Source organism: Podarcis vaucheri (genome assembly GCF_965113315.1).
Source record: "Podarcis vaucheri genome assembly, chromosome: 2".
Lineage (NCBI taxonomy): Eukaryota > Metazoa > Chordata > Lepidosauria > Squamata > Lacertidae > Podarcis > Podarcis vaucheri.
The window spans coordinates 44,841,288-44,850,966 of NC_138760.1; positions in this window are offsets into that span (position 1 = coordinate 44,841,288).

Here is a 9,679-nt window from a genome sequence, read left to right on the forward strand (position 1 = left end):
TTTCCTTCAAGAGGAGCGTCTGTGTCATCAGAAAAGGCAAAGAGGACTATTTGCATGCAAAGTTTATGGATGGTTTGTTCCATATAACTTATGATGACACTGCTGTTGTATCTAATGCTGATTCTTGTTGTGTTGCACAAACTAACAAAGTTCTTCATGCAGGTTGCATTCACGATGCGCATCGAAGATTTGGTCACCTCTCTTGGAAGGCACTGGCCAAGATGCCAGAGGTGGTTGAGGGTTTGAACATCAAACCCTGTAAATTTCACATGAAATGTGTATCTTGTGCAGAGAACAAGGTGAAGGTTGCTCCAAAAGGCAAGGAGTCTAGCAGGCAGGCCTCCAAACCCTACCAGCTAGTGCATGCAGACCTGGTTGGGCCACTTGCACCCTCTTTAGGAGGAGCAAGGTACTTTATGATTCTGATTGATTCCTTTTCCAGGTACATTCATGTGAATTTGCTCGAACGGAAATCGCAAGCGTTTCCGAAGTTTAAGGCATTCTGTGCTTGGTTGGAGAATGTGCACGGTAAACGTATTTCCTGTTTGTTTACTGATCGGGGCGGGGAGTTCACTTCTCAGCAGTTTGAAGCTTTCCTGACTGAGAAGGGAATCCAGCATGACATGTCAACGCCCAGATCGCCATGGATGAATAGGCTTGCGGAGAGAGCAAATCAGACATTGCTGCAAGGAATCAAAACCTTGTTGCATGATGCCAATCTCCCTGATAAGTTTTGGGGGGAGGCTCTGGGGAATTTGGTCTACACCTTTAATCGCAGATTGTCATCACCTATTGGTTGTACCCCCTATGAGAAGATGTTTGGCAAGAAACCCAACACCAAACACCTGAAAATCTTTGGATCTGACATGTGGATACACTCCCCACAAACCAACAAGTTTGGGAAGCGTGGGGCACATGGTTTGTTCATGGGGTACGAAAAAGGTGCATACAGGGTATGGATGACTAACTCTAAGTCCATTAAGTTCACAAGGAGTGTTGAGTACAATCCTAAGTGGGGGGGAAATGTGGGAATTTTTCCAGAGTTACCCAGAGGAGGATGAAGGTGATGTCAAGCAAGCAGCTAAAGATGAGAAAGCTGCTGCTGCTGAGGATGAGGATGATGATGATGATGATGATGATGATCAGAGTTCGGATTCCAGTTCAGTGGGCGGCGCTGCTGCTGGTGTCAGTGACAGTGATGACACAGCAGACTACCAGAGCGCAAAGGCTTCAGTCAGACCATCTGATGCGTCTGACAATGAACTGGAAGAACCACTGTTCACCATTGGTCGCTTTTCTCCTAAGAAAGAGGAGATGAGTCCAGAAGACTTGCGTCTAGTACGTAGGTCTGAAAGGGCAACGAAGGGCAAACCTCCAAAGAGATTTGCTGATGAGTTTGCTAAGACAGCAACTGCTGTTCTTAGTAGCTCAGAGAAGGTATGGGAACCTTCAAGCTTCAAAGAGGTTCAGGAGTTAACCTCTAAAGATGCTGAGCCTTGGCTAAATGCCATGAAGGCTGAAGTTGATTCCTTGAACAGGAACCAAACTTGGGAACTGGTACCGGTAGTCCCAGGTATGAGACTGGTTGGCAGCAAATGGGTCTTCAAGGCCAAGACAGACCAGAATGGCAAGGTAGTCAGACACAAAGCCAGATTGGTTGCCAGAGGTTTTTCACAGGTACCAGGACAGGATTACCACGAGACCTACTCTCCCACAGTCAAATATGAGAGCATTCGGCTGATGCTCAAGATTGCTGCGGAGGAGAAACTGCATGTTTCCCATCATGACATTAATACAGCTTTTTTGTACGGGATTTTGAACGAGGAGCTGTTCATGCTTCCACCTGATGGGATGGAGATACAGAAGGGAATGGTCTGTAAACTGCGGAAATCCTTATATGGTCTCAAGCAGAGTGCCAGGTGTTGGAACACTAAGCTCACTGAGACATTGCTTTCTCTAGGTTTTCACCAGGGCAAAGCTGATCCATGTGTGTTTGTCAAGGAGGAGGGGCAAAACAAATTGTATTGTTTATGTTTTGTTGATGATCTTCTGATGTTTTGGAAGAATCAGGCTTTTTACCAAAGCACCCTAGCTCAGCTGAAGGAGCACTTTGACATGAAGGATCTTGGTGAGGTATCCAACTATCTTTCTCTGCAGGTGGAGAGGGACCAAGCAAGTAATTTTCTGGTACACCAAACACAGAAAATTGCTGATGTGTTAACCAGGTTGAATTTGGTTGATGCAAACCCAGCAGACACACCGATGGTGACAGGTTACCAGGTAGACAGTACTGCTGAAGCGTTTTCTGACACAACACTATACAGATGCATTCTAGGCAAGCTGAATTTCATTGCCAGATGTTCAAGACCTGACATAGCTGTAAGCTGTAATCTGCTTAGCAGACATGCCAACAATCCTACGATTCAGGATTGGAAAGCTCTGAAGCGCATAGCCCGCTATTTGAAAGGGACTATGCACTACAGGCTGAGGTTCACCAGTCAGAAGACTGGAGGTCTTGAAATCTTTGCTGATGCAAGTTTTGGAAGTGACACCACGGATGGTACAAGCACTTCTGGAGTATGCTACATGTACAACCACTGCCTGTTTGACTGGTTGTGCAAGAAGCAGACAACAGTGAGCCTAAGTTCCTGTGAAGCAGAACTCAATGCTCTGTCATTTTCACTCATGGATTGTGAATGGTTGATGCAACTGTTTAAGGACATCAGGGTGTCTGTGAAATGTCCTGTACAAGTGTATCAAGACAATAGATCGTGTTTGGCTTTGCTGAACTCCGAGAGTTGCAAGCAAAGAACCAAGTACTTGCAGATTAAGCTACATCGTGCAAGAGAGTGTATTCAGAAAGGACTGATTCGGGTGTCCTACATGGCAGGAAATGAAATTCCTGCTGATCTGTTGTCTAAGGTTGTTAACAAAGAACAACTTAAGGTTTACACACAAAGGTTGCAATTGGGTTGAACCACAGGTACTACAGGTTACACGGAAAGGGGGAGGATGTTGGGATATTTCCGTTCCACCTTAAAAGGGAGCAGGCTTTGTAAGTAACAGAGTCTGCGCATGTCCTAGTTCACAGGATGTTTATGTTCTGATGTTCCTTTCGATTCCGGTCAGCCAGAGACTCAGAACAGAACGGTCATGTTTTTCTTTGTTCTGTTCAACGCTAAATAAAGTCTGTAAATTATGCTCTTCTGCGGTCCAACTTCTGGCTGTGTTTCTGCTGATAAACAGTGTGCACAAGCCCTGGAATGTGGCAAGGAATTTCCAGAGGCTTCGTGTCGCTAACTGCTGGATCTGCCTGTCTACGGGAGATCGATGGACGTCCGGCAGACGGCTTGGGGCCATGATGGACAATATCTCCCTGGCAGTTTCCCAACCCACGCTACGCCACTGAATCCCAACTCATCCATAAAGCCATCTAGATGACCATGGTCTCGGCACCATGTCTCAGCCTAATTGGCTGTCCAGAGGAAAACAAAGGGCTTGCCTGACAAGCCACAGTTGCTGAAATTATCTCATTGATAGTGCAGAATGTAGGTCAAAGATACTTTTTCTAGCTAAAAAGAACATAGTGGTAAATGTAGACTCCCCCTCTTGTATATACTTCTTAATGTACAGAGTTCCCCCTGAAAAAAGCCTCTCCTGGTGGGCCTCCCTTTTGAGGGTTCTTGCAGTGGAGGGGGGAATCGCTCTTGCAAATGTTGGATATAACCCATGGGTAGGCAAACTAAGGTCTGGGGGGCCGAATCTGGCCCAATCGCCTTCTAAATCCAGCCATCGGAAGGTCTGGGAATGAGCGTGTTTTTACATGAGTAGAATGTGTCCTATTACTTAAAATGCATCTCTGGGTTATTTGTGGGGCCTGCCTGGTGTTTTTACATGAGTAGAATGTGTGCTTTTATTTAATACGCAACATTTATTTAAAAGGTTATTTGTGCAGCATAGGAATTTGTTCATTCCCCCCAAAAAAAAATTTAGTCCACCCCCCCCACAAGGTCTGAGGGACAGTGGGCCGGCCCCCTGCTGAAAAGGTTTGCTGACCCCTGAATTACAACCCAATGTAATTGGGTGTCAGATATTTTCACAGTTTAACAGCCATTTTAGAAGCGTGGGTCGTAGTACTCATCCCCAAACATAGCAGCCTTAAAAATGTGTTATGTGGAAAACAGGGTTCATAAACATCTATATCCATTCAAAATGGAAGGTTTTAAAATAAATCATTCCAACTTAATAGAAAACAAAATTATGAAAGCTGGGTAAATTAAATTAAATGGGAAGTTTTTGCTAAGCTTAAAGACCACACTTCCCTAGCCAAACAGTCATTTTTTTGTGATTTGAATATTCTGGATCTGCTACATACAATCTTCTTTATTTGTTTGAAGTCTAGGGCTACTGTACCTTTCTAATATCACACAGCTGGATGAGCAAGGGGTCAAAAGGAGCACTATTTTATGAAGTCTCTTTTTTTTACATTAAACGTATAACTATTTTTTTTGACAAAGTAATAATTATAAATAAATAAGAATAAAAATGTGCACCCCACCACTGAGATCATTCCGTTGTAACTATCCAACCTCCCCAAATTTCAACACCTCTTGCGATGGTTTGACCCCTTTCTGTTTTAACAGTACAAATTCTACAAACACCTTCCATATCTCCTCAAAATCATTTCTCCTGCATATTTCCTGTCTTACCTGCAATTATGCATAACTTATTTTATCTTTATCATTAATATTTTGATTTCCCAGTGTCCTAATTTCTTCCTCTAACTTTTTAATGTCTTGTTGTTGTTTTTTCAATTTACTAGATTCCCAAATACTAATTCCCCTCATCATTGCTTTCATTGTATCCCATATTATTGCTTGAGTACTTTGCCCCTTCTCATTAATCTCCCATATGTCTAATAATTATTTCCCTATCTTATTTACTGTTTGACTGTTATTGAAGATCCTCGTGTCTGGCCTCCATTTTCTGGCTTCCTTATAATTTTCCTTTATTTTTAATACCATATTAAGTAATGCGTGCTTGGTTATCTTTATTATTCCAATTTCAGTATTCATTATTTTAGATATTACGTTTTTTGAAGCGAAGATGTAATTGATCGTTGAGTAGGACTTATGCATTGGTGAGAAATAATGATAATGATAATAATAATAATAATAATAATAATAATAATAATAATAATAATAATAATTTATTATTTATACCCCGCCCATCTGGCTGGGCTTCCCCAGCCACTCTGGGCGGCTTCCAAAAAAATATTAAAATACTGTAATACATCAAACATTAAAAGCTTCCCTAAACAGGGCTGCCTTCAGATGTCTTCTAAAAGTTTGGTAGTTGTTCTATTTGACGTCTGGTGAGAGGGCATTCCACAGGGAAGGCGCCACTACCGAGAAGGCCCTCTGCCTGGTTCCCTGTAACTTGGCTTCTCCCAGTGAGGGAACTGCCAGAAGGCCCTTGGTGCTGGACCTCAGTGTCCAGGTAGAATGATGGGGGTGGAGATGCTCCTTCAGATATACTGGACTGAGGCCGTTTAGGGCTTTAAAGGTCAGCACCAACACTTTGAATTGTGCTCAGAAACGTACTGGGAGCTAATGTAGGTCTTTCAAGACCGGTGTTATGTGGTCTCGGCGGCCGCTCCCAGTCACCAGTCTAGCTGCCACGTTCTGGATTAGTTGTAGCTTCTGGGTCACCATCAAAGGTAGCCCCACATAGAGTGCATTGCAGTAGTCCAAGCGGGAGATAACCAGAGCATGCACCACTCTGGCGAGGCAGTCTGCAGGCAGATAGGGTCTCAGCCTGCGTACCAGATGGAGCTGGTAAACAGCTGCCCTGGACACAGATTTGACCTGTGCCTCCATGGACAGCTGTGAGTCCCAAATTACTCCCAGGCTGCGCACCTGGTCCTTCAGGGCACAGTTATCCCCGTTCAGGACCAGGGAATCCTCCACACCTGCCCGCCTCCTGTCCCCCAAAAACAGTACTTCTGTCTTGTCAGGATTCACCCTGAATCTGTTAGCCTCCATCCATCATTCAACTGCCTCCAGACACTCACACAGGCCCTTTACCGCCTTCACTGGTTCTGATTTGAAAGAGAGGTAGAGCTGGGTATCATCTGCATACTGATGAACACCCAGCCCAAACCCCCTGATGATCTCTCCCAGTGGCTGCATGTAGATGTTGAAAAGCATGGGGGAGAGGACAGAACCCTGAGGCACCCCACAAGTGAGAGCCCAGGGGTCGGAACACTCATCCCCCCCACCACTTTCTGAACACGGCCTAGGAGAAGGGGGCGTATGACAGTGCCCCCAGCTCCCAGCCCCTCAAGACGGTTTCTTCTCTCCTCCCCTCATCACTCTCCAAACATCTTTCATATCTTTCCTTTTCATAATTTTAGCTAACCCTGTAATGTTATTACATCTTTCCTCTGGGGTAGGATTTGACTTATCCAATCGTTTATCTAATACTATATTGAAATCTCCTGCCATAATCATATTGCCCTTTTGAATATCCTCCAATTCCTTAAACACTTTTGTGGCTTTTCAGAAAATTTAAGTCCATTCCAGTGCTTAACCATGTGGTGTGTTTAGGTGTCAGTGAAGCTCAGATGCTGACAGGAGGAGGAGAAGAAGCAGGCAGAGAGAGAAAGAACAGTTTACAGCAGAAGACAGAGAGAAAGGGGAGAGCAGCTGTAATCTGAGCTCTGAACAAAGGGGAGACGAAAGACAGGGCCAGAGTGACAGTTGGCTGGGTGAGAGCTCCAATAGTGAGTCAGATGTTGGAATGCACGAAGCAACTCAAATGTGGCCGAGATGCGTGAAAGATACTGGAAAAGAAGGTGGGGGCTTCTGTGCTGGAGAAAGGGGAGGAGCTCAGTCTGGGCAACTCCATCTTCTGGGGAGGACGATGAGTAGAGGAGCTCCATCCTAGTTTGTTGTTTTAGCAATAAATCTGAAATAATTAACAGCCAGAGTAGTCTTGCGTTTGTGGGAGGGACCAAGCCATAACATTAGGTGAGTGTTGAAAAGCTATGAGTAAACTACAGATTGTTTAATTGCTATTGCAGGATTAGATTTGACGCTTAATGGCTTGTATTGGAGGAAAGACCCCTTTCAGCCTAAACTCATTCCATGCAGAATGTTCATGCCTCCCATCTGAAACTCCAGCCTCTTGGAAGGTGAACTTCTGGAGCAGAATGCTGAAGAACAAGAAGAGCTCCATTCGAGCCAAGGCCTCCCCTGGGCATGCCTGTTTTCCTGGAAATGGAGAAAGTCATAATTATTCACATGACAGTTGAACACTGTCTAGAACTGAACAAATATATCCTGCACAATTCTCCTCAAAATGGCCCTCAGTGGATTTTGATGGTACAGTGGTACCTCGGGTTAAGTACTTAATTCATTCCGGAGGTCCTTTCTTAACCTGAAACTGTTCTTAACCTGAAGCACCACTTTCGCTAATGGGGCCTCCTGCTGCCGCTGAGCTGCCGGAGCACGATTTCTGTTCTCATCCTGAAGCAAAGTTCTTAACCCGAGGTACTATTTTTGGGTTAGCAGAGTCTATAACCTGAAACGTCTGTAACCTGAAGCATATGTAACCCGAGGTACCACTGTAAATATACACATATCTTTGATAGTCATCATCAGTATTTGACACTGAAATTCAACATTTGATAGTACCTGCAAAATAGCTAGTACTCAGAAGTGTTTTACTTTCAACTGTGGGTTCTTCCAGATGGATCTATATTGTGGTACTGATGGTGTCCGCATTAGGTGATGGGCATCAAACTGCCAACCTGTATTTTCCCTGATTTCATCCATATTTACCCTTTCTGAGAAAAAAATAGATAAGTTTTTAAAAAAAATCATGTTGCCAACAATCTGTGATATCTCAGTGACCCATGGGCATCCGTTAATGTCTATTAAGCAACATTTGACAAATTTACCAGATAGCATAAAATATAAGTTAGTATTTGACAACATCGCACATGTAGACATTTAAGCAATACACTAACTAAAGCATGATTTACTATTGTGAGAATGACTCTCAGCAAGCCTTGGATTTCTGTACTTCTCTGTTATCAGGTGTGGCTTTGAGGAAGAGATGGGAAGGTGAACTATAACTCAACATGAAGTTCAAATCTAAACCAAGTGTAGTTTGGCAAAGTTGGCTGTAAGCTGCCCAGAGTGGCTAGGGACTCCCAGCCAGATGGATGGGATATAATAAATAATAATAATAACAAGACAACTACATAGGTCAGTTTATGAAGCAAATCAGTTTCGACAAACCATAGTTAAGATTGCCCATAGTTTAGGGTTCTATAAACTGTAGCTGCTTCCCGTTATATGAAAAAATAGCCAATATAAGACAGGTCAGGTTCTGCAAGATTTCAATATATCAGACATCATATCATCATTGAGTAGACTCTGACAGCAGACATACAGTATCAATTAGAAAATAAATAAATCTGACTACCCCAGAGCCTAGGGCTTGCCAATCAGAAGGTTAGCAGTTCGAATCCCCGCAATGGGGTGAGCTCCCGTTGCTCGGTCCCTGCTCCTGCCAACCTTGCAGTTCGAAAGCACGTCAAAGTGCAAGTAGATAGATAGGTACCACTCCATGGGAAGGTAAACAGCATTTCCATGTGCTGCTCTGGTTCACCAGAAGCGACTTAGTCATGCTGCCCACATGACCCAGAAGCTGTATGCCGGCTCCCTCGGCCAATAAAGCAAGATGAGCACTGCAACCCCAGAGTTGTTCGCGACTGGACCTAACGGTCAAGGGTCCCTTTACCTTTACCTTTTAACTGCTTGATTGGTGAGAAAAAAATCATTCATACCCCTGCATACCCGCAGTATGCATACCCCTGCATACCCACAGAGAAAAGCACTGGAGACAGGTATAATCTAGGCCCTAAGACAATTTGAACGGGACACTTCCTTTGAAACAGAAGGGAGAAATCATCATAATTAAGATCAACAAAAACAACAAAAACACTCATCTAAATTTTTGGTTGGCTACTTTGCCCACCAAACTCTTCAGCATAACTAACCAGAGCATCTTTCACAACTTCATATCCACATAGCACCACCATAGGCTTTGCTCCTATCCAGATGGTGAATATCTGGCCATACTGCTTGGTGAGCTGAGGAAAGTATTACAGAGGTGTATGATTCATTGGGCAGCTGCATTAAAAGACTACTACTAAAAATGTTTGTGATCTTAGCATGCTTTAATGGGAGGTATAGGCAGCACACATGCATGCTGCTTCTTACGAGTAAGCAAAGTGAACTAAGTGGGACTTCCTTTTGGATAGGCATGCATATGCACAGTTAGGCTGCAATATCGTGCTCTACCATGCATGTTTTCTTGAGAGTGAGCACCAATGAACTCTGCGAGAAAACATGTATGGAATCAGAATGTATATTGCCTCACAGAGCTCAGATTCCCAGAGTTCTCTGGGAAGAGGGACTGATTGTTAAACCACTCAGGGTATGGTAGTTGTGTAACAGGAATAGGAATATCCAAACAACTCTCAACACCCTTAACAAACTGTAGCTCCCCCGGAGTCTTTAGGGGAAGCCATGACTGTTTAAAGCATCATAATAATGCTTTAAACGTATAGTGCAGATGGAGCCTGATAGCTGAAGGGGCTTACTTG